Source organism: Oncorhynchus clarkii, chromosome 19 (assembly GCF_045791955.1).
Source record: "Oncorhynchus clarkii lewisi isolate Uvic-CL-2024 chromosome 19, UVic_Ocla_1.0, whole genome shotgun sequence".
NCBI classification, from domain to species: domain Eukaryota; kingdom Metazoa; phylum Chordata; class Actinopteri; order Salmoniformes; family Salmonidae; genus Oncorhynchus; species Oncorhynchus clarkii.
In genome coordinates, this window is record NC_092165.1 from 9,599,339 (window position 1) to 9,626,180 (window position 26,842).

General features: G+C 45.3%; 1 protein-coding gene and 1 non-coding gene across 9 annotated transcripts in view; one reads left to right on the forward strand and one right to left on the reverse strand.

Moving 5' to 3' along the window:
- The window catches only part of LOC139374697 (type II inositol 3,4-bisphosphate 4-phosphatase-like), a 252,978-nt gene that overhangs the window by 126,632 nt on the left and 99,504 nt on the right, over positions 1 to 26,842 (reverse strand). The gene's annotated exons all lie outside the window — the stretch shown is intronic.
- Positions 10,335 to 10,408, forward strand: trnaa-ugc (transfer RNA alanine (anticodon UGC)). Its single transcript has one exon. It is a non-coding gene; the product is annotated as a tRNA-Ala (tRNA).

Sequence of the window (26,842 nt, forward strand, 5' to 3'; positions counted from 1 at the left end):
ACTCTCTCTCTCCTCTCTCTGTTTCTGTATGTGACTCTCTCTCTCCTCTATTCTCAGTTTCTGTATGTGACTCTCTCTCTCCTCTCTGATTCTGTATGTGACTCTCTCTCTCCTCTCTCTGTTTCTGTATGTGACTCTCTCTCTCTCCTCTCTCTGTTTCTGCATGTGACTCTCTCTCTCCTCTATTCTCTGTATGTGACTCTCTCTCCTCTCTGATTCTGTATGTGACTCTCTCTCCTCTCTCTGTTTCTGTATGTGACTCTCTCTCTCCTATCTCCTCTGTGTTTCTGTATGTGACTCTCTCTCTCCTCTCTGTTTCTGTATGTGACTCTCTCTCTCTCCTCTCTGTTTCTCTATGTGACTCTCTCTCTACTCTATTCTCTGTTTCTGTATGTGACTCTCTCTCTCCTCTGTGTTTCTGTATGTGACTCTCTCTCTCCTCTCTGTTTCTGAATGTGACTCTCTCTCTCTCTCTCTCCGTTTCTGTATGTGACTCTCTCTCTCCTCTCTGTTTCTGAATGTGACTCTCTCTCTCCCCTCTCTGTTTCTGAATGTGACTCTCTCTCTCTCCACTATTCTCTGGTTCTGTATGTGACTCTCTCTCTCTCTCTCTCTCTCTCTGTTTCTGTATGTGACTCTCTCTCTCTCCTCTCTGTTTCTGAATGTGACTCTCTCTCTATCCACTCTGTTTCTGAATGTGACTCTCTCTCTCCTCTCTGTGTTTCTGTATGTGACTCTCTCTCTCTCTTTCTGTATGTGACTCTCTCTCTCCCTCCCTGTTTCTGTATGTGACTCTCTCTCTCTCTCTGTTTCTGTATGTGACTCTCTCTCTCTCTCCTCTCTCTGTTTCTTTATGTGACTCTGTCTCTCTCTCTCTCTCTCTCTCTGTTTCTGTATGTGACTCTCTCTCCACTCTCTGTATGTGACTCTCTCTCTCTCCTCTCTTTCTGTATGTGACTCTCTCTCTCTGTTTCTGTATGTGACTCTCTCTCTCTCTGTTTCTGTATGTGACTCTCTCTCTCCTTTCTGTTTATGTATGTGTCTCTCACTCTCCTCCCTGTTTCTGTATGTGACTCCCTCTCTCCTCTATTCTCTGTTTCTGTATGTGACTCTCTCTCTCTCTCTGTTTCTGTATGTGACTCTCTCTCTCTCCTCTCTCTGTTCCTTTATGTGACTCTCTCTCTCTCCTCTCTCTGTTTCTGTATGTGACTCTCTCTCTCTCTCTCTGTTTCTGTATGTGACTCTCTCTCTCCTCTCTGTTTCTGTATGTGACTCTCTCTCTCCTCTCTCTCTGTTTCTGTATGTGACTCTCTCTCTCTCTCTGTTTCTGCATGTGACTCTCTCTCTCTCCTCTGTTTCTTTATGTGACTCTCTCTCTCTGTTTCTGTATGTGACTCTCTCTCTCACTCTCTTTTTCTGTATGTGACTCTCTCTCTCTCTCTGTTTCTGTATGTGACTCTCTCTCTCCTCTATTCTCTGTTTCTGTATGTGACTCTCTCTCCTCTATTCTCTGTTTCTGTATGTGACTCTCTCTCTCCTCTGTTTCTGTATTAGACTCTCTCTCTCTCCTCTCTGTTTATGTATGTGACTCTCTCTCTCTGTTTCTTTATGTGACTCTCTCTCTCCTCTCTCTCTGTTTCTGTATGTGACTCTCTCTCTCACTCTCTTTTTCTGTATGTGACTCTCTCTCTCTCTCTGTTTCTGTATGTGACTCTCTCTCTCCTCTATTCTCTGTTTCTGTATGTGACTCTCTCTCTCTCCTCTCTGTTTCTGTATGTGACTCTCTCTCTCCTCTCTCTGTTTCTGTATGTGACTCTCTCTCTCTCCTCTCTCTGTTTCTGTATGTGACTCTCTCTCTCTCCTCTGTTTCTTTATGTGACTCTCTCTCTCCTCTCTCTCTGTTTCTGTATGCGACTCTCTCTCTCTCTCTTTTTCTGTATGTGACTCTCTCGCTCTCTGTTTCTGTATGTGACTCTCTCTCTCCTCTATTCTCTGTTTCTGTATGTAACTCTCTCTCCTATATTCTCTGTTTCTGTATGTGACTCTCTCTCTCCTCTATTATCTGTTTCTGTATGTGACTCTCTCTCTCCTCTCTCTGTTTCTGTATGTGACTCTCTCTCTCTCCTCTCTCTGTTTCTGTATGTGACTCTCTCCTCTCTGTATATGACTCTCTCTCTCCTCTATTCTCTGTTTCTGAATGTGACTCTCTCTCTCCCCTCTCTGTTTCTGAATGTGACTCTCTCTCTCTCCTCTATTCTCTGGTTCTGTATGTGACTCTCTCTCTCTCTCTCTCTCTCTCTCTCTCTGTTTCTGTATGTGACTCTCTCTCTCTCCTCTCTGTTTCTGAATGTGACTCTCTCTCTATCCACTCTGTTTCTGAATGTGACTCTCTCTCTCCTCTCTGTGTTTATGTATGTGACTCTCTCTCTCTCTGTTTCTGTATGTGACTCTCTCTCTCCCTCCATGTTTCTGTATGTGACTCTCTCTCTCTCTCTGTTTCTGTATGTGACTCTCTCTCTCTCTCCTCTCTCTGTTTCTTTATGTGACTCTGTCTCTCTCTCTCTCTCTCTCTGTTTCTGTATGTGACTCTCTCTCCACTCTCTGTATGTGACTCTCTCTCTCTCCTCTCTTTCTGTATGTGACTCTCTCTCTCTCTGTTTCTGTATGTGACTCTCTCTCTCTCTCTGTTTCTGTATGTGACTCTCTCTCTCCTTTCTGTTTATGTATGTGTCTCTCACTCTCCTCCCTGTTTCTGTATGTGACTCCCTCTCTCCTCTATTCTCTGTTTCTGTATGTGACTCTCTCTCTCTCCTCTCTCTGTTTCTGTATGTGACTCTCTCTCTCTCCTCTCTCTGTTTCTGTATGTGACTCTCTCTCTCCTCTCTGTTTCTGTATGTGACTCTCTCTCTCCTCTCTCTCTGTTTCTGTATGTGACTCTCTCTCTCTCTGTTTCTGCATGTGACTCTCTCTCTCTCCTCTGTTTCTTTATGTGACTCTCTCTCTCCTCTCTCTCTGTATGTGACTCTCTCTCACTCTCTTTTTCTGTATGTGACTCTCTCTCTCTCTCTGTTTCTGTATGTGACTCTCTCTCTCCTCTATTCTCTGTTTCTGTATGTGACTCTCTCTCCTCTATTCTCTGTTTCTGTATGTGACTCTCTCTCCTCTCTCTGTTTCTGTATGTGACTCTCTCTCTCTCCTCTCTTTTTCTGTATGTGACTCTCTCTCTCTCTCTGTTTCTGTATGTGACTCTCTCTCCTCTATTCTCTGTTTCTGTATGTGACTCTCTCTCTCCTCTATTATCTGTTTCTGTATGTGACTCTCTCTCTCTCCTCTCTCTGTTTCTGTATGTGACTCTCTCTCTCTCCTCTCTGTTTCTGTATGTGACTCTCTCTCTCCTCTCTCTGTTTCTGTATGTGACTCTCTCTCTCTCCTCTCTCTGTTTCTGTATGTGACTCTCTCTCTCTCCTCTGTTTCTTTATGTGACTCTCTCTCTCCTCTCTCTCTGTTTCTGTATGCGACTCTCTCTCTCTCTCTTTTTCTGTATGTGACTCTCTCGCTCTCTGTTTCTGTATGTGACTCTCTCTCTCCTCTATTCTCTGTTTCTGAATGTGACTCTCTCTCTCTCCACTATTCTCTGGTTCTGTATGTGACTCTCTCTCTCTCCTCTCTGTTTCTGAATGTGACTCTCTCTCTATCCACTCTGTTTCTGAATGTGACTCTCTCTCTCCTCTCTGTGTTTCTGTATGTGACTCTCTCTCTCTCTGTTTCTGTATGTGACTCTCTCTCTCCCTCCCTGTTTCTGTATGTGACTCTCTCTCTCTCTCTGTTTCTGTATGTGACTCTCTCTCTCTCTCCTCTCTCTGTTTCTTTATGTGACTCTGTCTCTCTCTCTCTCTCTCTCTGTTTCTGTATGTGACTCTCTCTCCACTCTCTGTATGTGACTCTCTCTCTCTCCTCTCTTTCTGTATGTGACTCTCTCTCTCTGTTTCTGTATGTGACTCTCTCTCTCTCTGTTTCTGTATGTGACTCTCTCTCTCCTTTCTGTTTATGTATGTGTCTCTCACTCTCCTCCCTGTTTCTGTATGTGACTCCCTCTCTCCTCTATTCTCTGTTTCTGTATGTGACTCTCTCTCTCTCTCTGTTTCTGTATGTGACTCTCTCTCTCTCCTCTCTCTGTTCCTTTATGTGACTCTCTCTCTCTCCTCTCTCTGTTTCTGTATGTGACTCTCTCTCTCTCTCTCTCTCTCTGTTTCTGTATGTGACTCTCTCTCTCCTCTCTGTTTCTGTATGTGACTCTCTCTCTCCTCTCTCTCTGTTTCTGTATGTGACTCTCTCTCTCTCTGTTTCTGCATGTGACTCTCTCTCTCTCCTCTGTTTCTTTATGTGACTCTCTCTCTCCTCTCTCTCTGTATGTGACTCTCTCTCTCACTCTCTTTTTCTGTATGTGACTCTCTCTCTCTCTCTGTTTCTGTATGTGACTCTCTCTCTCCTCTATTCTCTGTTTCTGTATGTGACTCTCTCTCCTCTATTCTCTGTTTCTGTATGTGACTCTCTCTCCTCTCTCTGTTTCTGTATGTGACTCTCTCTCTCTCCTCTCTGTTTCTGTATGTGACTCTCTCTCTCTGTTTCTTTATGTGACTCTCTCTCTCCTCTCTCTCTGTTTCTGTATGTGACTCTCTCTCACTCTCTTTTTCTGTATGTGACTCTCTCTCTCTCTCTGTTTCTGTATGTGACTCTCTCTCTCCTCTATTATCTGTTTCTGTATGTGACTCTCTCTCTCTCCTCTCTCTGTTTCTGTATGTGACTCTCTCTCTCCTCTCTGTTTCTGTATGTGACTCTCTCTCTCTCCTCTGTTTCTTTATGTGACTCTCTCTCTCCTCTCTCTCTGTTTCTGTATGCGACTCTCTCTCTCTCTCTTTTTCTGTATGTGACTCTCTCGCTCTCTGTTTCTGTATGTGACTCTCTCTCTCCTCTATTCTCTGTTTCTGTATGTGACTCTCTCTCCTATATTCTCTGTTTCTGTATGTGACTCTCTCTCTCCTCTATTATCTGTTTCTGTATGTGACTCTCTCTCTCCTCTCTCTGTTTCTGTATGTGACTCTCTCTCTCTCCTCTCTCTGTTTCTGTATGTGACTCTCTCCTCTCTGTATATGACTCTCGCTCTCCTCTATTCTCTGTTTCTGTATGTGACTCTCTCTCTCTCCTCTCTCTGTTTCTGTATGTGACTCTCTCCTCTCTGTATATGACTCTCTCTCTCCTCTATTCTCTGTTTCTGTATGTGACTCTCTCTCTCCTCTCCCTGTTTCTGTATGTGACTCTCTCTCCTCTCTCTCTGTTTCTGTATGTGAGTCTCTCTCTCCTCTTTCTCTGTTTCTGTATGTGACTCTCTCTCTCCTCTCTGTTTCTGTATGTGACTCTCTCTCTCCTCTCTCTGTTTCTGTATGTGACTCTCTCTCTCTCTCTGTTTCTGTATGTGACTCTCTCTCTCTCTCTCTCTCTCTCTCTCTCTCTGTATGTGACTCTCTCTCTCTCTCTCTGTTTCTGTATGTGACTCTCTCTCTCTCTCTGTTTCTTTATGTGACTCTCTCTCTCCTCTCTCTCTCTCTCTCTCTGTATGTGACTCTCTCTCTCTCTGTTTCTGTATGTGCCTCTCTCTCTCTCTCTCTCTCTCTGTATGTGACTCTCTCTCTCTCTCTGTTTCTGTATGTGACTCTCTCTCTCCTCTGTTTCTTTATGTGACTCTCTCTCCGTTTCTGTATGTGACTCTCTATCTCCTCTCTCTCTGTTTCTGTATGTGACTCTCTCTCTCTCCTCTCTGTTTCTGTATGTGACTCTCTCTCTCTCTCTGTTTCTGTATGTGACTCTCTCTCTCTCCTCTCTGTTTCTGTATGTGACTCTCTCTCTCTCTCGGTTTCTGTATGTGACTCTCTCTCTTGTCTTTCTCTGTTTCTGTATGTGACTCTCTCTCTCCTCTCTCTCTGTTTCTGTATGTGACTCTCTCTCTCTCTTGTGGTTGACTAGAAGGCAGAAACAGGGCACTCTTTCTCACATTGCTCATGTTTCTATTTTCTCTCTACCTGACTGTCATTTCCTTCGTCTGTCTTGAACTTCCTGCCCTGGGTTTTCCGTGCTCAACGTTCTAGACGCCTTAGCAGCCGACCCGGCCCAAGGCACTGCATGCCAGGGCTGATGGGAAGGCCTAGCCAAGAGTGGGAGAAACCATGCATGCGTCTTACTGTCCTCTCCATCGATTGGTTTGTTTATGCCTCACTCCAACCCCTGATAGGCCCACTCAATCAAGACTAAAACCTTGATGCCTTGTCAGAACAGTTTCTAAACTGTAGTTTGTTCCAGTCCAGTTTCCACGCTTCATGCCTCAATGACTCAGAGACTCCAGTGACCTTCAATACAAATTGAATCTTCTTCTCCCCATGTAAGGACCCTCGAATATGGTTGTAGCATCTGTTACAAGCAGCTTTATTGGGTTATAGGGGACTGTTTAAAGTGATTGCGATGAATGAATCAGGTCCCTCAGTATAGGTGGCGGTGGCCAAGCCAAAGTCTCCACTACACAGCCCCAGCAGCTGTTAGATGTCACTATGGCTCAGGGCTTTAATTGATTGGCTGGAGTCATGATTCTGAACAGCAGTCACAAAATGGCCTCCATCGGTCAGTTTAAGACAGGTGTGCATTGATTGCTCGAGTGCTGTTGCAGGCTTTTGTGCTTCGTGAATGAGTCACGAGAGTTTAAGGAAGTGAAATGAGTTTGAGTAGAAAAGAAAATGAAAATGGTTTCTCAGAGGGAAAAAAATGAAATTATTTACAACTTGATATTTCACAGAACAAAGAGTTGTTACATTTTACACTCTCCCTGAGCAAATCATCTCATTTATGGAGCCATTCTTTATTGACTCCAGTTTGATTGTAATATTCATGGATCGTATACGTGTCAAAAACCAAGGTTCTTTCAATCCCAATTACCACAGACACCGGCAGACAATATATTAATTTTTTCTTAGTATTAAAAGGGCGTTACAGGATAAAAGAAACACAGAACATGCCTGGGCACGCTCACACCACATGCACGCTAGAGTCCACAGTTGTTTCGCTTGGAGCATTCGTCGCATCACAGGGTTCCGGTAGTCGATCGCTCTCAATATTCTCTCAAATGTCTTGGGGCACTGAGCAAATTTCAGGTCTGTTGCAGCGTTAATACATCCGCGTAGGCACACATATAATGATGCACCCATTTCAAATCAAAACTAAGTTTATTTGTCACATGTGCCGAATACAACAGGCTAGACCTTACAGTGAAATGCTTACTTACAGGCCCTAACCAATAATGCACTTTTTAGGTAAAAAAATAGGTATTAGGTGAACAATAGATAAGTAAAGAAATAAAAAACAACAGTAAAAAGACAGTGAAAAATAACAGTAGCGAGGCTATATACAGTAGCGAGACTACATACAGTAGCGAGGCTATATACAGGCACCGGTTAGTTGGGCTAATTGAGGTAGTATGTACATGTAGGTATGGTTGAAGTGACTATGCATATATGATAAACAGAGAGTAGCAGCAGCGTAAAAGAGGGGTTGGGGAGACACACAACGCAAATAGTCCGGGTAGCCATTTGATTACCTGTTCAGGAGTCTTATGATTTGGGGGTAAAAGCTGGTGAGAAGCCTTTAGGTCCTAGACTTGGCGTTCCGGTACTGCTTGCCATGATGTAGCAGAGGGAACAGTCTATGACTAGGATGGCTGGAGTCTTTGACAATTTTTAGGGCCTTCCTCTGGTATAGAGGTCCTGGATGGCAGGAAGCTTGGCCTCAGTGATGTACTGGGCTGTACGCACTACCCTCTGTAGTGCCTTGCGGTTGGAGGCCGAGCAGTTGCCGTACCAGGCAGTGATGCAACCAGTGCAACCATGCTCTCTATGTTGCAGCTGTAGAACCTTTTGAGGATCTGAGGACCCATGCAAATCTTTTTAGTTTCCTGAGGGGGGGGGTAGGCTTTGTCGTGTCCTCTTCACGACTGTCTTGGTGTGTTTGGACCATTCTAGTTTGTTGGTGATGTGGACACCAAGGAACACGAAGCTCTCAACCTGCTCCACTACAGCCCCGTCGATGAGAATGGGGGCGTGCTCGGGTCTACCTTTTCCTGTAATCCACAATCATCTCCTTAGTCTTGGTTATGTTGCAGGATAGGTTGTTATTCTGGCACCACCAGGCCAGGTCTCTGACCTCCTCCCTATAGGCTGTCTCATCGTTGTCAGTGATCATGCCTACCACTGTTGTGTCATCTGCAAACTTAATGATGGTGTTGAAGTCGTGCCTGGCCATGCAGTCGTGGGTGAACAGGGAGTACAGGAGGGAACTGAGCACGCACCCCAGAGAGGCTCCAATGTTGAGGATCAGCATGGCAGATGTGTTGCTACCTACTTCTCACCACCTGGGGGCAGCCCGTCAGGAAGTCCAGAATCCAGTTGCAGAGGGAGGTGTTTAGTCCCAGGATCCTTAGCTTATTGATGAGCTTTGAGGGTACTATGGTGTTGAACTCTGAGCTGTAGTCAATGAATAGCATTCTCACATAGGTTTTCCTTTTGTCCAGGTGGGAAAGGGCAGTGTGGAGTGCAATAGAGATTGCATCATCTGTGGATCTGTTTGGGCAGTATGCAAATTGGCGTGGGTCTAGGGCTTCTGGGATAATGGTGTTGATGTGAGCCACGTGAGTGCTATGGGTCTGTAGTCATTTAGGCAGGTTGCCTTTGTGTTCTTGGGCACAGGGACTATGGTGGTCTGCTTGAAACATGTTGGTATTACAGACTCAATCAGGGACATGCTGAAAATGTCAGTGAAGACACCTGCCAGTTGGTCAACACACGCCCGGAGCACACGTCCTGATAATCTGTTTGGCCCCGTGGCCTTGTGAATGTTGACCTGTTTAAAGGTCTTACTCATGTTGGCTACAGAGAGCGTGGTCACACAGTCATCCGTAACAGCTGATGTTCTCATTCATGCTCCAGTGTTGCATGCCTCGAAGCGAGCATAGAAGTGATTTAGCTCGTCTGGTAGGCTCGTGTCACTGGGGAGCTTGTGGCTGTGCTTCCCTTTGTAGTCTGCAATAATTTGCAAGCCCTGCCACATAAGACGAGCGTTGGATCCGGTGTAGCACGATTCAATCTTAGCCCTGTATTGGCACTTTGCCTGTTTGATGGTTCGTCGGAGGGCATAGCAGGATTTATTATAAGCTTCCATGTTAGAATCCTGCACCTTGAGAGTGGTAGCACTACCCTTTAGCTCTGTGCGAATGTTGCCTGTAATCCATGGCTTCTGGTTGGGGTATGTACGTACAGTCACTGTGGGGACAACGTCCTCGATGCACTTTTTGATAAAGCCAGTGACTGATGTGGTGTTCTCCTCAAAGCAATCGGAAGAATCCGGGAACATGTTCCAGTCTGTGATAGCAAAACTGTCCTGTAGTTTAGCATCTTGATTCATCTGACCACTTTTTTAGATCAAGTCACTGGTGCGTCCTGCTTTCATTTTTGCTTGTAAGCAGGAATCAGGAGGATAGAATTATGGTCAGAACGCGGTTTCCTGTTTGCTTATTTTTTTTACAGCTGACTGAGTGCGGTTTTAGCGTCAGCATCCGTCTGTAGTGGTAAATAAACAGCCACGAAAAGTATAGATGAAAACTCTTGGCAAATAGTGTGGTCTACAGTTTATCATAAAATACTCTACTTCAGGCGAGAAAAATCTAGAGACTTTCTTAGATTTCGTGCACCAGCTGTTGTTTACAGGCACTTAAATTCACCCCCCCGGAGTGTGCTGTTACCGGAGTGTGCTGTTCTATCTAGCCGGTGCAGAGTATATCCTGCTAGCTGAAAGTTACAGTTTTTGATGTCCCGTTAGTAGGATATTCGAGATCGTACCTCGTCTAATTTATTGTCCAATGATTGTACGTTGGCGAGTAATAGTGACGGTAACGGCCGCTTTCACACTCGCCTTATGCGACCCTTACGAGGCATCCCGCCCTGTGTCCTCTGTACCTGCGTCTCTCTCTTGCCCATAACGGGGATGTTGGCTTTGTCGGGTGTTAGCAGTATATCCTGTGTGTCCTGCTTGTTTCAGAAAGAGTCTCTGTCTAATCCGAGGTGAGAGATCAATGTCCTGACATCCAGAAGCTCTTTGTTGCCGTAAGATACAGTGGCAGAAACATTACGCACAAAATAAGTTACAAACAATGCGAAAAAAAAAAACAATTCTGGTACAATTGGTTAGGTGCACATAAAACTGCTGCCATTTCTTCCACTGCCGTTTAGCGCTACAGTCTAGTCCCCTGTGACTCAGTTGGTAGAGCATGGCGCTTGCAACGCCAGGGTTGTGGGTTCGATTCCCACAGGGAACCAGTATGAAAATGTATGCGCTCTGGATGAGAGCGTCTGCTAAAATGTAAAAATGAAGCCCAACTGTCTAGGCTATGTGTAGGATAATAATAGCATTCTACTTGTGACAAGATGATACTTCTAATACAAATGAAGCCCTGTCTAGGCTATGTGTAGGACAATAGAATTGTGACAAGATGATACTTCTAATACAAATGAAGCCCTGTCTAGGCTATGTGTAGGACAATAGAATTGTGACAAGATGATACTTCTAATACAAATGTGGTGCTATGGTTATGACAGGGTCCATGTGAAACTGACACATTTAAAAAAAACATTTTTTACCCCCTTTTCGTGGTATCCAATTGTTAGTAGTTAGTTAGTATCTTGTCTCATAGCTACAACTCCCGTACGGGCTCGGGAGAGACGAAGGGAGAAAGCCACGCGTCCTCCGAAACACAACCCAACCAAGCCGCACTGCTTCTTAACACAGCGCGCATCCAAACCAGAACCCAGCCGCACCAATGTGGCGGAGGAAACACCGTGCACCTGGCGACCTGGTTAGCGCGCACTGTGCCCGGCCCGCCACATGAGTCGTTAGTGAGCGATGAGACAAGGATATCCCTACCGGCCAAACCCTGCCTAACCCGGATGGCGATAGGCCAATTGTGCGTTGCCCCACGGACCTCCTGGTCGCGGCCGGCTGCGACAGAGCTTGGGCGCGAACCCAGAGTCTCTGGTGGCACAGCGATGCAGTGCCCTAGACCACTGCGCCACCCGGGAGGCCAAACTGAAAAAAATTTGAGCACACAATCAAAACCATTTTTCAAACCACAGACGTCAAAAGCTTGTAATAATAACTGCTTTCAATGGCCTCACTTCAAGGAGGGCTTGGTGTCTAGACTAGCCATTTTAAAATGAATAATTATAGCTTTGCAAGTGACTAATCAAGCACTTTCCATTTGTATAGGTTTGCAGTGTGTGTGTGTGTGTGTGTGTGTGTGTGTGTGTGTGTGTGTGTGTGTGTGTGTGTGTGTGGCTTGCTTTGTATACTCAATAGCTCTTGTGTCTTCATGCAGACACTATACTAAACACAGACGTCTCAGAGAAGCAAGAGTGTCGGGTCCACTATCATTACCCATAGAGGCCGTCTGGAGCCTGTATTAACAACATGGAATAGAGTGAAAAGTCATTTTAATGTCATAGATATCAGCTGGAATGCGGTTTAAACCAATCGGCATTCAGGATTAGACCCACTCGTTGTATAATAAACAAAAAAAGTACTGTACGTTTGCAAAGGTCCCGCACGCCTATCTAAAGCACATTTATTATACTTCATGGTCAAATTTAAGCCTCACACTGAAGAAGGCTGCAAAACCGAAACATCTGTGTACGCTATTCCCGATGCTTGAATTCTTTTCACTGCGAGTCAGCTTTACGAGACATCTTTTAGAGTGCGGACCCATTGCACCTTTTGTTTGTCAACTTAAGCCTCACCAAGAGGAGCAAAGTCATTCTGGAGAGCGTGGACTCAAAAGGTCACCTTTGACTCTGAAATCAAAGCTAGGCTTTTAAAGAGCAGGAGCACGTAGTTTCCTCGTACACCCCTTGGAGAGAGAGAGGATTTTAGGCACACACACACTGTTGAAGGCTGTGGTGCAGGTCATTGGTATCGACAGGAGAAACCGTTTGCATTCCGCATGGCTTCCCTCTCAAGGTCTGGAATGTCGGCGGGAATAGATTCTGAGTAATCATTCGATTCGGGGGAAGGCTTCCCACTAAGATTTGACCCGATTGGAATGAGCAGCGTCTCTGATTACACAATTACAGATAGATACATAGAGAGAGAGACAAAGAGACAGACAGAGAGTGACAGAGAGAAAGAGAGAGAGGCAGAGAGAGAGAGCGGCAGAGGGAGAGAGCGATAGAGAGAGAGAGCGACAGAGAGAGAGAGCGACAGAGAGAGAGAGAGCGGCAGAGAGAGAGCGAGAGAGCGGCAGAGAGAGAGCGAGAGAGCGACAGAGAGAGAGAGAGCGACAGAGAGAGAGAGCGACAGAGAGAGAGAGCGGCAGAGAGAGAGCGAGAGAGCGACAGAGAGAGAGCGCGAGAGAGCGACAGAGAGAAAGAGAGAGAGCGAGAGAGCGACAGAGAGAGAGAAAGAGAGAGCGACAGAGAGAGAGAAAGCGACAGAGAGAGAGAGAGAGCGAGAGAGAGAGAGCGACAGAGAGAGAGAGAGCGACAGAGAGAAGGGCAACAGAGAGAGAGAGAGAGAGCGACAGCGACAGCGCGAGAGAGAGCGACAGAGAGAGAGAGAGCGACAGAGAGAACGAGAGCGACAGAGAGAGAGAGAGAGCGTCATAGAGAGAGAGCGACAGAGAGAGAGAGAGCGACAGAGAGAAAGAGAGCGACAGAGAGAGAGCGTCATAGAGAGAGAGCGTCATAGAGAGAGAGCGACAGAGAGAGAGAGAGCGACAGAGAGAAAGAGAGCGACAGAGAGAGAGAGCGTCATAGAGAGAGAGCGTCATAGAGAGAGAGAGCGACAGAGAGAGTCATAGAGAGAGAGCGTCATAGAGAGAGAGAGCGACAGAGAGAGAGAGCGTCATAGAGAGAGAGCGACAGAGAGAACCAGAAAGACAAGAAAAAAAGTATCATTTCATAGTAATTTTTTGGGACAAAATATGACCTTGATGTCTACGGTGACACCATACGTAAGGGACTGTATCACGCAGTGCTGCAAAAGGCACCCAGATGCAGATGAACCACAAGTTCAAACACTTCAAAAACACTTGTTTGTACAGCTGTCCCAACACTGAGTGGACAAAACATTAGGAACACCTAATATTGAGTTGCACCCCATTTTGCTCTCAGAACACACTCAATTCGTCAGGTTATGGACTCTACAAGGTGTCCAAAGGGTTCCACATGGATGCTGGCCCGTGTTGACTCCAATGCTTCACACAGCTGTGTCAAGTTGGCTGATGTCCTTTGGGTGGTGGACCATTCTTGATACACACAGGAAACTGTTGAGTGTGAAAAACGCCTACTACTATACCCCGCTCAAAGGCACTTAAATCTTGACTTTCCCAATGGCACACATACACAATCCATGTCTCATTTGTCTCAAGGCTTAAAAATCCTTCTTTAACCTGTCTCCTTCCCTTCATCTACACTGATTGATGTGGATTAGCAAGTGACATCAATAATGGATAATAGATTTCACTTGGATTCAGATGGAAAGAGCAGGTGTTCTTGTTTTGTTCACTCAGTGTATAATTAAGCAATAAGGCCTGAGGGGGTGTGGTATATGGCCGATATACCACGGCTAACGGCTGTTATTATGCACGACGCAATATGGAGTGCCTGGATACAGCCCTTAGTCGTGGTATATTGGCCATATACAACAAACCCCTGAGGTGCCTTATTTCTATTATAATAATATTGTAATATGGTTACCAAAGTAATTAGAACAGTAAAAATAAATGTTTTGTCATACCCGTGGTATACAGTTGGATATACCATGCCTGTCAGCCAATCCGCATTGAGGTCTCGAACCACCCAGTTTATAATATTGCCTAACCAACAAGTACACATTTTGCACACACAAACAAAACCAAACAAGCCAAAATTCCAGGGGGCATTAATTCAACTTTATGACTCATGTAATCATAGAAACATTTGCCCTCTCATTCTCTCCTCTGCCAGCTAAGACCTTTTCAAACCACTGTCGTCCAAATGGAAAAGGCCTTATTCATGCCAAAACGTCAGACACATTTTAGATAGTTAAAGTGACTTAGAGAGACAGAACGCTGAGTTGAACTCGACTCCCTTCAACCAGAGGGCTCATCAGAACTGCACTGCAGCAATTTGCTTTCCTCTCCCCGAGTGTGTGTGTGGCTCATAACTATCTCTGCACTGTGTCAATATGACCTTGGCGTTAAAGGGTATTTCCACCACTTTTCAACTTATCTCCAGCACAATACCAATGGCTACATGTGAAAACGGTGCATTTTTGTAAGAAAAAATATAAAAAGTTAAAAAGTTCTACCCGATGACATCCCAAAAAATAAAAACAGCGATTTTCAATGAGATTCGCAGTGATGCCCACTGGCTAGAAACGTTGCTGTTTTTCTTTCTTACTTTTAATCGCACCCTGTGATGTCACAGAGAAGCATTTTAAGGAGTTTATCTTATCTTTTTAACCACAGATCATAGAAACGCAGCGCTTTCACGTGGAGACACAAGTATGGGGCTGGAGATAATGAATATGAGGTTGAAAAGTGGTGGAGTTGCCCTTTAAGCCAATGGGAGTTGCCCTTTAAGCCAATGGGAGTTGCCCTTTAAGCCAATGGGAGTTGCCCTTTAATCCAATGAGAGTTGCCCTTTTAAGCCAATGGGAGTTGCCCTTTAATCCAATGAGAGTTGCCCTTTAAGCCAATGGGAGTTGCCCTTTAAGCCAATGAGAGTTGCCCTTTAAGCCAATGGGAGTTGCCCTTTAAGCCAATGGGAGTTGCCCTTTAAGCCAATGGGAGTTGCCCTTTAAGCCAATGGGAGTTGCCCTTTAAGCCAATGAGAGTTGCCCTTTAAGCCAATGGGAGTTGCCCTTTAAGCCAATGGGAGTTGCCCTTTAAGCCAATGGGAGTTGCCCTTTAAGCCAATGGGAGTTGCCCTTTAAGCCAATGGGAGTTGCCCTTTAAGCCAATGGGAGTTGCCCTTTAAGCCAATGAGAGTTGCCCTTTTAGCCAATGGGAGTTGCCCTTTAAGCCAATGGGAGTTGCCCTTTAATCCAATGAGAGTTGCCCTTTTAAGCCAATGGGAGTTGCCCTTTAAGCCAATGGGAGTTGCATGCCAAAGCTGGTACACCATCCGTACACATGACTGACCAAACATGAACAACAACAGACCTAGTTAGTCATTGTTTGTTTGAAACCTTTTAAAACAGTAGCTTGTCTTCATGTCAACCTTTGTTTCCCACAAAGTTAGCAGCATCAGCCCTATAATTACTAGACCTGCCATCCCCATTCATCAGTACACGTGGTCTGACGGCTTTTACCATTCTACTGATTATTTTTCTATGGTTAAAGCATATGCAGAAGTCTAGATCAAACGCGTCAAATGCAGAACATGGCTCCAATGCTTTTTACCTCTGCACTAACTCTGTGTCCGTGTGGAGATCAGGAGTAGAGAGGGGCAATCTGCCAAACAAAACAACGATTGAAATACCATTATGCACTTTGTCAATGTGGTCGAGATGATACAACAACCAGGTGTGAGATCAAGGGAGGCTGTGGAACAGAATGGAGGGAACAGCGGAGCTAAGAGGAACAGGGACGGGCTCAAATCAAGAGCCATGAGGTGGTTGTGGCGGTGGAGCAGCTCGGTTGAGCTGCATGTCATGCAGCCTACAGCTCTGATATCAGGCACTGTTGGGCTGGATGGGGGCTCAATGTCAACACTTTCTCTCCCTGATACCTTCAACAGATTTGGGGTGGATCAGGGACTGAGGCTGCATGACAGAACCCTGTCTCTAATAAACGACTTTGTTCTTTATGGGCTTCAGTCAGAAACAGATTAAAGTGGATAAAGGCAGGATATTATACATGACCCCCCCACCCCTCTTCACTTCTTGGGTGCGGGGATGTATCGGGACAGGAGCGCAGCGGAGATTGCCGGTCTCCCGTCGTCTCCTCTACAGAGTGCTGGAATGATGGAGGGTCACAATCTCTTCCAAAGCGGAGAAGAAAGAGAGAAAAAAAGAGACCCAATGGCAGGCATGGAGACATCCTCATTTGATCCCTCCTTCATGTTGTCCTCATTATAACCCACTCATCAAATAGACAAGGACTTGGCCCAGGTGGGTTCCCCTATATTCTAAGCCCCTTTTGTCCCCTGTCTACTGAGATTTATACCATGGCATTGTTGAATACTTGTTTCTAATTGGCTTGAAGGGCATTCCAGAGCGTGCATTATTTCCCTATAACGCACAGTATATTTGCATGTTAGAATTCAATGGCTATAGTTAATTTTTCAAATCAAGTCGAATTGAAAACTTTATTGGCATTGTTGAATTCGATTTTCATAATAGCAAGCTTGGACTGATGGTTTGGTAAGCTCAACTAGCAAGTCTGTTCGTTTTGTTACCAAGGCAACTAATGTTGCGAACTAGTAAACTTGCTAGCTACATATTTTTTGGACATTCACCTATGTCTTTTTGGCTCGCTATATAAAACTCTCCATTTTCTTATTTCTTCACTCTATATGAGACCTATTACCTTACTCAATATGCATGCTGAGTTTCTGGGCACTACTGGAACGTTCCGGATGATCCAGAATGTTCTTTATTGACAACTTTTGAAAAGCCCAGATTATTTATGAACGGTAATTAAAGTAGGATTTCAGCCCAAGTGTGTGTGAATGTGTGTGTCAGCCTGAAAGCGATTCATTTGATCTGGCATGAACATATTTGGTGCCTTGGTGGATCTCTGGTCTAGGTCATTATTTTCATATTCTATCCATGGGCCTCCTAGCCTTGAGGGAATCTTCTAGATTATGCAGTGAAACAGTACAGAAGTGCATTTTGGGTAATGATGGGAGAAATGTGGAGACCATATGTGCATTTCAAAACAAATGTAATGCTGTGTGTGTGTGTGTGTATATGCGCATGCATGTGTATATCTAAATGTGTGTGTGTGTGTGTGTGTGTGACTTCCAAGCCCATTCCAGCAGCATTAAACATACTTTATTGGACAATTCCACACACAGGAAGTCACAGGCAGCTTCATAGTCCTCCCCATGTGCAAACGACAGATAAACGCCTTCCCAGTAGCCACCCTTCCACCACTCTGTCCTACAGTGCATCCCCTCTGTTATAAACACTACACACACTATCCACTGGTGACAAATACATTAAATTAACCAGAAAGGAATAAAGAAAGACATTTAATCTGGTATTGTACAATTGTAATTATTCCCTTTCCTTCCATTATTCCTAACTAAATGTTTGTATGTGTGTTGTCTCTTTTTGCTAATGACTGTAGAGGACAGAAGCCCCAATCTGGGTTCAACACTGCTGGTGTGTCATATCATTTGACAAAATATGTATTTGGTCAATAACAAAAGTTTATCTCAATACTTTGTTATATACCCTTTGTTGGCAATGACAGAGGTCAAACGTTTTCTGTAAGTCTTCACAAGGTTTTCACACACTGTTGCTGGCATTTTGGCCCATTCCTCCATACAGATCTCCTCTAGAGCAGTGATGTTTTGGGGCTGTTGCTGGGCAACACGGACTTTCAACTCCCTCCAAAGATTTTCTATGGGGTTGAGATCTGGAGACTGGCTAGGCCACTCCAGGACCTTGAAATGCTTCTTACGAAGCCACTTCTTCGTTGCCCAGGCGGTGTGTTTGGGATCATTGTCATGCTGAAAGACCCAGCCACGTTTCATCTTCAATGCCCTTGCTGATGAAAGGAGGTTTTCACTCAAAATCTCACGATACATGGCCCCATCCATTCTTTCCTTTACACGGATCAGTTGTCCTGGTCCCTTTGCAGAAGGGCCAAAGCATGATGTTTCCACCCCCATGCTTCACAGTAGGTATGGTGTTCTTTGGATGCAACTCAGCATTCTTTGTCCTCCAAACACGACGAGTTGAGTTTTTACCAAAAAGTTATATTTTGGTTTCATCTGACCATATGACATTATCCCAATCTTCTTCTGGATCATCCAAATGCTCTCTAGCAAACTTCAGACGGGCCTGGACATGTACTGGCTTAAGCAGGGGGACACGTCTGGCACTGCAGGATTTCAGTCCCTGGCGGCGTAGTGTGTTACTAAATCAAATCAAATCAAATCAAATCAAATTTTATTTGTCACATACACATGGTTAGCAGATGTTAATGCGAGTGTAGCGAAATGCTTGTGCTTCTAGTTCCGACAATGCAGTAATAACAAGTAATCTAACTAACAATTCCAAACTACTGTCTTGTACACAGTGTAAGGGGATAAAGAATATGTACATAAGGATATATGAATGAGTGATGGTACAGAGCAGCATAGGCAAGATACAGTAGATGGTATCGGGTACAGTATGTACAAATGAGATGAGTATGTAAACAAAGTGGCATAGTATAGTATAAAGTGGCTAGTGATACATGTATTACATAAGGATACCGTCGATGATATAGAGTACAGTATATACGTATGCGTATGAGATGAATAATGTAGGGTAAGTAACATTTATATAAGGTAGCATTGTTTAAAGTGGCTAGTGATATATTTACATCATTTCCCATCAATTCCCATTATTAAAGTGGCTGGAGTTGAGTCAGTGTCAGTGTGTTGGCAGCAGCCACTCAGTGTTAGTGGTGGCTGTTTAACAGTCTGATGGCCTTGAGATAGAAGCTGTTTTTCAGTCTCTCGGTCCCAGCTTTGATGCACCTGTACTGACCTCGCCTTCTGGATGATAGCGGGGTGAACAGGCAGTGGCTCGGGTGGTTGATGTCCTTGATGATCTTTATGGCCTTCCTGTGACATCGGGTGGTGTAGGTGTCCTGGAGGGCAGGTAGTTTGCCCCCGGTGATGCGTTGTGCAGACCTCACTACCCTCTGGAGAGCCTTACGGTTGAGGGCGGTGCAGTTGCCATACCAGGCGGTGATACAGCCCGCCAGGATGCTCTCGATTGTGCATCTGTAGAAGTTTGTGAGTGCTTTTGGTGACAAGCCGAATTTCTTCAGCCTCCTGAGGTTGAAGAGGCGCTGCTGCGCCTTCTTCACGATGCTGTCTGTGTGAGTGGACCAATTCAGTTTGTCTGTGATGTGTATGCCGAGGAACTTAAAACTTGCTACCCTCTCCACTACTGTTCCATCGATGTGGATAGGGGGGTGTTCCCTCTGCTGTTTCCTGAAGTCCACAATCATCTCCTTAGTTTTGTTGACGTTGAGTGTGAGGTTGTTTTCCTGACACCACACTCCGAGGGCCCTCACCTCCTCCCTGTAGGCCGTCTCATCGTTGTTGGTAATCAAGCCTACCACTGTTGTGTCGTCCGCAAACTTGATGATTGAGTTGGAGGCGTGCGTGGCCACGCAGTCGTGGGTGAACAGGGAGTACAGGAGAGGGCTCAGAACGCAACCTTGTGGGGCCCCAGTGTTGAGGATCAGCGGGGAGGAGATGTTGTTGCCTACCCTCACCACCTGGGGGCGGCCCGTCAGGAAGTCCAGTACCCAGTTGCACAGGGCGGGGTCGAGACCCAGGGTCTCGAGCTTGATGACGAGCTTGGAGGGTACTATGGTGTTGAATGCCGAGCTGTAGTCGATGAACAGCATTCTCACATAGGTATTCCTCTTGTCCAGATGGGTTAGGGCAGTGTGCAGTGTGGTTGAGATTGCATCGTCTGTGGACCTATTTGGGCGGTAAGCAAATTGGAGTGGGTCTAGGGTGTCAGGTAGGGTGGAGGTGATATGGTCCTTGACTAGTCTCTCAAAGCACTTCATGATGACGGATGTGAGTGCTACGGGGCGGTAGTCATTTAGCTCAGTTACCTTAGCTTTCTTGGGAACAGGAACAATGGTGGCCCTCTTGAAGCATGTGGGAACAGCAGACTGGTATAGGGATTGATTGAATATGTCCGTAAACACACCGGCCAGCTGGTCTGCGCATGCTCTGAGGGCGCGGCTGGGGATGCCATCTGGGCCTGCAGCCTTGCGAGGGTTAACACGTTTAAATGTCTTACTCACCTCGGCTGCAGTGAAGGAGAGACCGCATGTTTTCGTTGCAGGCCGTGTCAGTGGCACTGTATTGTCCTCAAAGCGGGCAAAAAAGTTATTTAGTCTGCCTGGGAGCAAGACATCCTGGTCCGTGACTGGGCTGGGTTTCTTCCTGTAGTCCGTGATTGACTGTAGACCCTGCCACATGCCTCTTGTGTCTGAGCCGTTGAATTGAGATTCTACTTTGTCTCTGTACTGGCGCTTAGCTTGTTTGATAGCCTTGCGGAGGGAATAGCTGCACTGTTTGTATTCGGTCATGTTACCAGACACCTTGCCCTGATTAAAAGCAGTGGTTCGCGCTTTCAGTTTCACACGAATGCTGCCATCAATCCACGGTTTCTGGTTAGGGAATGTTTTAATCGTTGCTATGGGAACGACATCTTCAACGCACGTTCTAATGAACTCGCACACCGAATCAGCGTATTCGTCAATGTTGTTATCTGACGCAATACGAAACATCTCCCAGTCCACGTGATGGAAGCAGTCTTGGAGTGTGGAGTCAGCTTGGTCGGACCAGCGTTGGACAGACCTCAGCGTGGGAGCCTCTTGTTTTAGTTTCTGTCTGTAGGCAGGGATCAACAAAATGGAGTCGTGGTCAGCTTTTCCGAAAGGGGGGCGGGGCAGGGCCTTATATGCGTCGCGGAAGTTAGAGTAACAATGGTCCAAGGTCTTTCCTCCCCTGGTTGCGCAATCGATATGCTGATAAAATTTGGGGAGTCTTGTTTTCAGATTAGCCTTGTTAAAATCCCCAGCTACAATGAATGCAGCCTCCGGATAAATTGTTTCCAGTTTGCAGAGAGTTAAATAAAGTTCGTTCAGAGCCATCGATGTGTCTGCTTGGGGGGGGATATATACGGCTGTGATTATAATCGAAGAGAATTCTCTTGGTAGATAATGCGGTCTACATTTGATTGTGAGGAATTCTAAATCAGGTGAACAGAAGGATTTGAGTTCCTGTATGTTTCTTTCATCGCACCATGTCACGTTAGTCATAAGGCATACGCCCCCGCCCCTCTTTTTACCAGAAAGATGTTTTTTCCTGTCTGCGCGATGCGTGGAGAAACCTGTTGGCTGCACCGCTTCGGATTGCGTCTCTCCAGTAAGCCACGTTTCCGTGAAGCAAAGAACGTTACAGTCTCTGATGTCCCTCTGGAATGCTACCCTTGCTCGGATTTCATCAACCTTGTTGTCAAGAGACTGGACATTGGCAAGAAGAATGCTAGGGAGTGGTGCGCGCTGTGCCCGTCTCCGGAGTCTGACCAGTAGACCGCCTCGTTTCCCTCTCTTTCGGAGTCGTTTTTTTGGGTCGCTGCATAGGATCCACTCCGTTGTCCTGTTTGTAAGGCAGAACACAGGATCCGCGTCGCGAAAAACATATTCTTGGTCGTACTGATGGTGAGTTGATGCTGATCTTATATTCAGTAGTTCTTCTCGACTGTATGTAATGAAACCTAAGATGACCTGGGGTACTAATGTAAGAAATAACACGTAAAAAAACAAAAAACTGCATAGTTTCCTAGGAACGCGAAGCGAGGCGGCCATCTCTGTCGGCGCCGGAAGTCGTAATGATGGTAGGCTTTGTTACTTTGGTCCCAGCTCTCTGCAGGTCATTCACTAGGTCCCCCCGTGTGGTTCTGGGATTTTTGCTCACCGTTCTTGTGATCATTTTGACCCCACGGGGTGAAATCTTGCGTGGAGCCCCAGATCGAGGAAGATTATCAGTGGTCTTGTATGTCTTCCATTTCCTAATAATTACCTATTGCAGATTCAGTCTTCCCAGCCTGGTGCAGGTCTACAATTTTGTTTCTGGTGTCCTTTGACAGCTCTTTGGTCTTGGCCATAGTGGAGTTTGGAGTGTGACTGTTTGAGGTTGTGGACAGGTGTCTTTTATACTGATAACAAGTTCAAACAGGTGCCATTAATACAGGTATCGAGTGGAGGACAGAGGAGCCTCCTAAAGTAGTTTGTTTGTAGGTGACCAAATACTTATTTTCCACCATAATTTGCAAATAAATTCATTAAAAATCCTACAATGTGATTTTCTGGATTTTTTTCCTCATTTTGTCTGTCATAGTTGAAGTGTAACTATGATGAAAATTACAGGCCTCTCTCATCTTTTTAAGTGGGAGAACTTGCACAATTGGTGGCTGACAAAATACTTTTTTGCCCCACTGTATATATACACTCACACAGCGGGGAGAACAAGTATTTGATACACTGCCTATTTTGCTGATTTTCCTACTTACAAAGCATGTAGAGGTCGGTCATTTTTATCATAGGCACACTTCAACTGTGAGAGACGGAATCTAAAACAAAAGTCCAGAAAATCACTGTATGATTTTTAAGTAATTCATTTGCATTTTATGGCATGACATAAGTATTTGATACATCAGAAAAGCAGAACTTAATATTTGGTACAGAAACCTTTGTTTGCAATTACAGAGATCAGACATTTCCTGTAGTTCTTGACCAGGTTTGCACACACTGCAGCATGGATTTTGGCCCACTCCTCCATACAGACCTACTCGAGATCCTTTCAGCTCCCTCCAAAGATTTTCTATTGGGTTCAGGTCTGGAGACCGGCTAGGCCACTCCAGGACCTTGAGATGCTTCTTACGGAGCCACTCCTTAGTTGCCCTGGCTGTGTGTTTCAGGTCATTGTCATGCTGGAAGACCCAGCCACGACCCTTCTTCAATGCTGTTACTGAGGGAAGGAGGTTGTTGGCCAAGATCTCGCGATACATGGCCCCATCCATCCTCCCCTCAATACGGTGCAGTCGTCCTGTCCCCTTTGCAGAAAAGCATCCCCAAAGAATGATGTTTCCACTTCCGGTTGGGATGGGGTTCTTGGGGTTGTACTCATCCTTCTTCTTCCTCCAAACACGGCGAGTGGAGTTTAGACCAAAAAGCTCTATTTTTGTCTCATCAGACCACATGACCTTCTCCCATTCCTCCTCTGGATCATCCAGATGGTCATTGGCAAACTTCAGACGGGCCTGGACATGCTCTGGCTTGAGCAGGGGGACCTTGCGTGCGCTGCAGGATTTTAATCCATGATGGCATAGTAAGTTACTAATGGTTTTCTTTGAGACTGTGGTCCCGGCTCTCTACAGGTCATTGACCAGGTCCTGCTGTGTAGTTCTGGGCTGATCCCTCACCTTCCTCATGATCATTGATGCCCCACGAGGTGAGATCTTGCATGGAGCCCCAGACCGAGGGTGATTGACCGTCATCTTGAACTTCTTCCATTTTCTAATAATTGCGCCAACAGTTGTTGCCTTCTCACCAAGCTGCTTGCCTATTGTCCTGTAGCCCATCCCAGCCTTGTGCAGGTCTACAATTTTATCCCTGATGTCCTTACACAGCTGACTGGTCTTGGCCATTGTGGAGAGGTTGGAGTCTGTTTGATTGAGTGTGTGGACAGGTGTCTTTTATACAGGTAACGAGTTCAAACAGGTGCAGTTAATACAGGTAATGAGTGGAGAACAGGAGGGCTTCTTAAAGATAAACTAACAGGTCGATGAGAGCCGGAATCCTTACTGGTTGGTAGGTGATCAAATACTTATGTCATGCAATAAAATGCTAATTAATTACTTAAAAATCATACAATGTGATTTTCTGGATTTTTGTTTTAGATTCCGTCTCTCACAGTTGAAGTGAAGGGACAGTGAACTGGTGAGATGATTGTGAATGGTGCTGGGACAGTGAACTGGTGAGATGATAGTGAATGGTGCAGGGACAGTGAACTGGTGAAATGATAGTGAATGGTGCTGGGTCAATGAACTGGTGAGATTATAGTGAATGGTGCTGGGTCAATGAACTGGTGAGATTATAGTGAATGGTGCAGGGACGGTGAACTGATGAGATGATAGTGAATGGTGCTGGGACAGTGAACTGGTGAAATGATAGTGAATGGTGCTGGGTCAATGAACTGGTGAGATTATAGTGAATGGTGCTGGGTCAATGAACTGGTGAGATTATAGTGAATGGTGCAGGGACGGTGAACTGGTGAGATGATAGTGAATGGTGCAGGGACAGTGAACTGATGAGATGATAGTGAATGGTGCAGGGACAGTGAACTGGTGAAATGATAGTGAAAGGTGCTGGGACAGTGAACTGGTGAAATGATAGTGAAAGGTGCTGGGACAGTGAACTGGTGAAATGATAGTGAAAGGTGCTGGGACAGTGAACTGGTGAAATGATAGTGAAAGGTGCTGGGTCAGTGAACTGGTGAAATGATAGTGAATGGTGCTGGGACAGTGAACTGGTGAGATGATAGTGAATGGTGCTGGGGCAGTGAACTGGTGAGATGATAGTGGTGTTATTAATGGTGGAATAGACTGGTGGGTGTTATCCAATAGGATTGTATGAATAAGACAGGCAGTCAAGACATGGAGGGAGGCATTGGCCTGTGATAATGTAGCCTAGCCTCACTAGAGCTTCATCTCTGAACACACACTATCATTTCCCATCACCATCAAATCTAAAAACGCTAAACTGGGTCACAGGGTGCCATCCCCTTTGTGTGTGTGTGTGTGTGTGTGTGTGTGTGTGTGTGTGTGTGTGTGTGTGTGTGTGTGTGTGTGTGTGTGTGTGTGTGTGTGTGTGTGTGTGTGTGTGTGTGTGTGTGTGTGTGTGTGTGTGTGTGTGTGTGTGTGAGAGTGAGAGAGTGGATAGAGAGAGAGGATAGAGTGAGTGAGTTAGTGAGTGAGTGAGTGAGTGAGAGAGAGAGAGAGAGAAAGAGAGAGACAGCCATATTAACTATGTCCAAGACTCCCTGTAATGCAGCTGTGAGTTAGGTGTAAAGACACGAGGCCAGTTTCCCGGACACCGATTAAACCTAGTCCTTGACTGAAAAGCATGTCAGTGGACAATTTCCAAGTGTTTTGTCTGCACAGAGTTTAGTGTTGCATTGAGAGTTACATTAGCACACAGTTCTCCACTGTAAACACAGCAGAAAGTGATTTTTGTCCAGGACTAGTGTCCTGACAGCTAATGGACAAACCGAATGGTCTGGCAGGATTTGAAGTAGCTTCCTGTTATCTATTTGGTAAGTTGGAATGTGAATTCAAACCTTTCAAACATTTGTTCTGGTTATTGGAGACGGAGAATAGGACGTTATTAGCATATTAGCGCTTTCAGTTTTAAATTTATGCAAAACACACTGCTGTGAATCATTAGTGTGTGTGTGTGTGTGTGTGTGTGTGTGTGTGTGTGTGTGTGTGTGTGTGTGTGTGGAAGGGTGTGTTTTGACAGGGTGAACACCAGGCTTCCTCTCTGAAACGGTGATAACTTCTCCCCTGTGTACACAACCAGGGATACATTATTGAAAGGGCCTGGGTTGCAACGTCTTTGTTGCTGTTTACATCCTGTTTACGTTGCTATTTGAGTCCCCATCTCGACTTGACTAGCCTACATCAGGTCTTTACAGGAAGCTGACCTTGGCCATTTTCAACCTGGTTCTCGCTTTTGAAACAACAATAACTATGACCAAAGTTCTACAAACTATGAACACAGGAAGTGCATTACAAATCGCCTCTTTAGAAACAACTTAAAAAGAGAAGATCCAACCTTACACTGCTATGGAGAGCATACATAAACTATAGCAGTCAACTGAACACATGAGCCGAGCCAGGAGAAGTCTGATATCGAACTTCATCTAATCTAAAACGTCCGTTTAGACCAAAGCACGGTTCTTGGAAGCCCCTGAAGAGTAATGACAGTGGTTGAACAATCACCATCATACACAGCAGCCTGACCCTATGGTAACACACAGACAGGAAGTGATTAAGTACAATGCTACAACGTGTTATGGGTCAAAGGTCATACAATTTCTGCCTTCCAGCCTGGCACTAACAACTGATTAAGTGGTCTGGGAAGGGGGAAGAAATCACCATACATCAAAATGCCATAAGCGCTTCAGTGTGTGTGTGTGTGTGTGTGTGTGTGTGTGTGTGTGTGTGTGTGTGTGTGTGTCACAGGGGTTGTCAATGGCGACAGAAGGAATCAAATAATTTGTAAAGGGAGCCTGTCAAAAAGCCTGTTGTTGTTGTGTGGAGACAAGGACAAGAGGGAGGTGTGGCTGAGGTGTCACAGAGCATGGCTTTAGGTGAGAAAAGAATGGGGACACAGATGCACTGCCAGTCAAACACACTCAAACTCACATAGTCAAACTAACTGCGTGCTAGAAAGTTTGGATCGAATAAAAACCTCACCGAGCTCAAGTTAGTCGTCACAAAAAACGAGAATGTCAACAAGAATATATTTTGTGACGACTTTCGACCTCCATTTGGTCCACAAGTACTTCCGGTATCGTGTGACTCCGTTAATCATCAAATCCGTTTGACTTTCTTCACAAGCCATCTACTCCTTTCTACTCCTTTAGGAAAACATAATTCATCAAGGTTTCTATACACTGCTATGCTTTTAAAGAATGGGTGAAATATGGCTCCTATATAACCGTTTGAATGGAAAGTTGTTTTCATTTCACTCAAAGCTATAGACTGCATTTCTCGTCAAACAGAAGTATATGGCTTTCTCATGTTCACCACAGCTAGAACAAAGCAAGTCCACCATTCAGTCCAGAACTAAGGAGTTTTTGCTGTGTTCGACCCTGGCTAGGACACAAAATCAACCAACCCATCGCTTTAAAGGGATAAATCCAAAGTGAGAGAGTGTCCCCACTGTATTTACCGT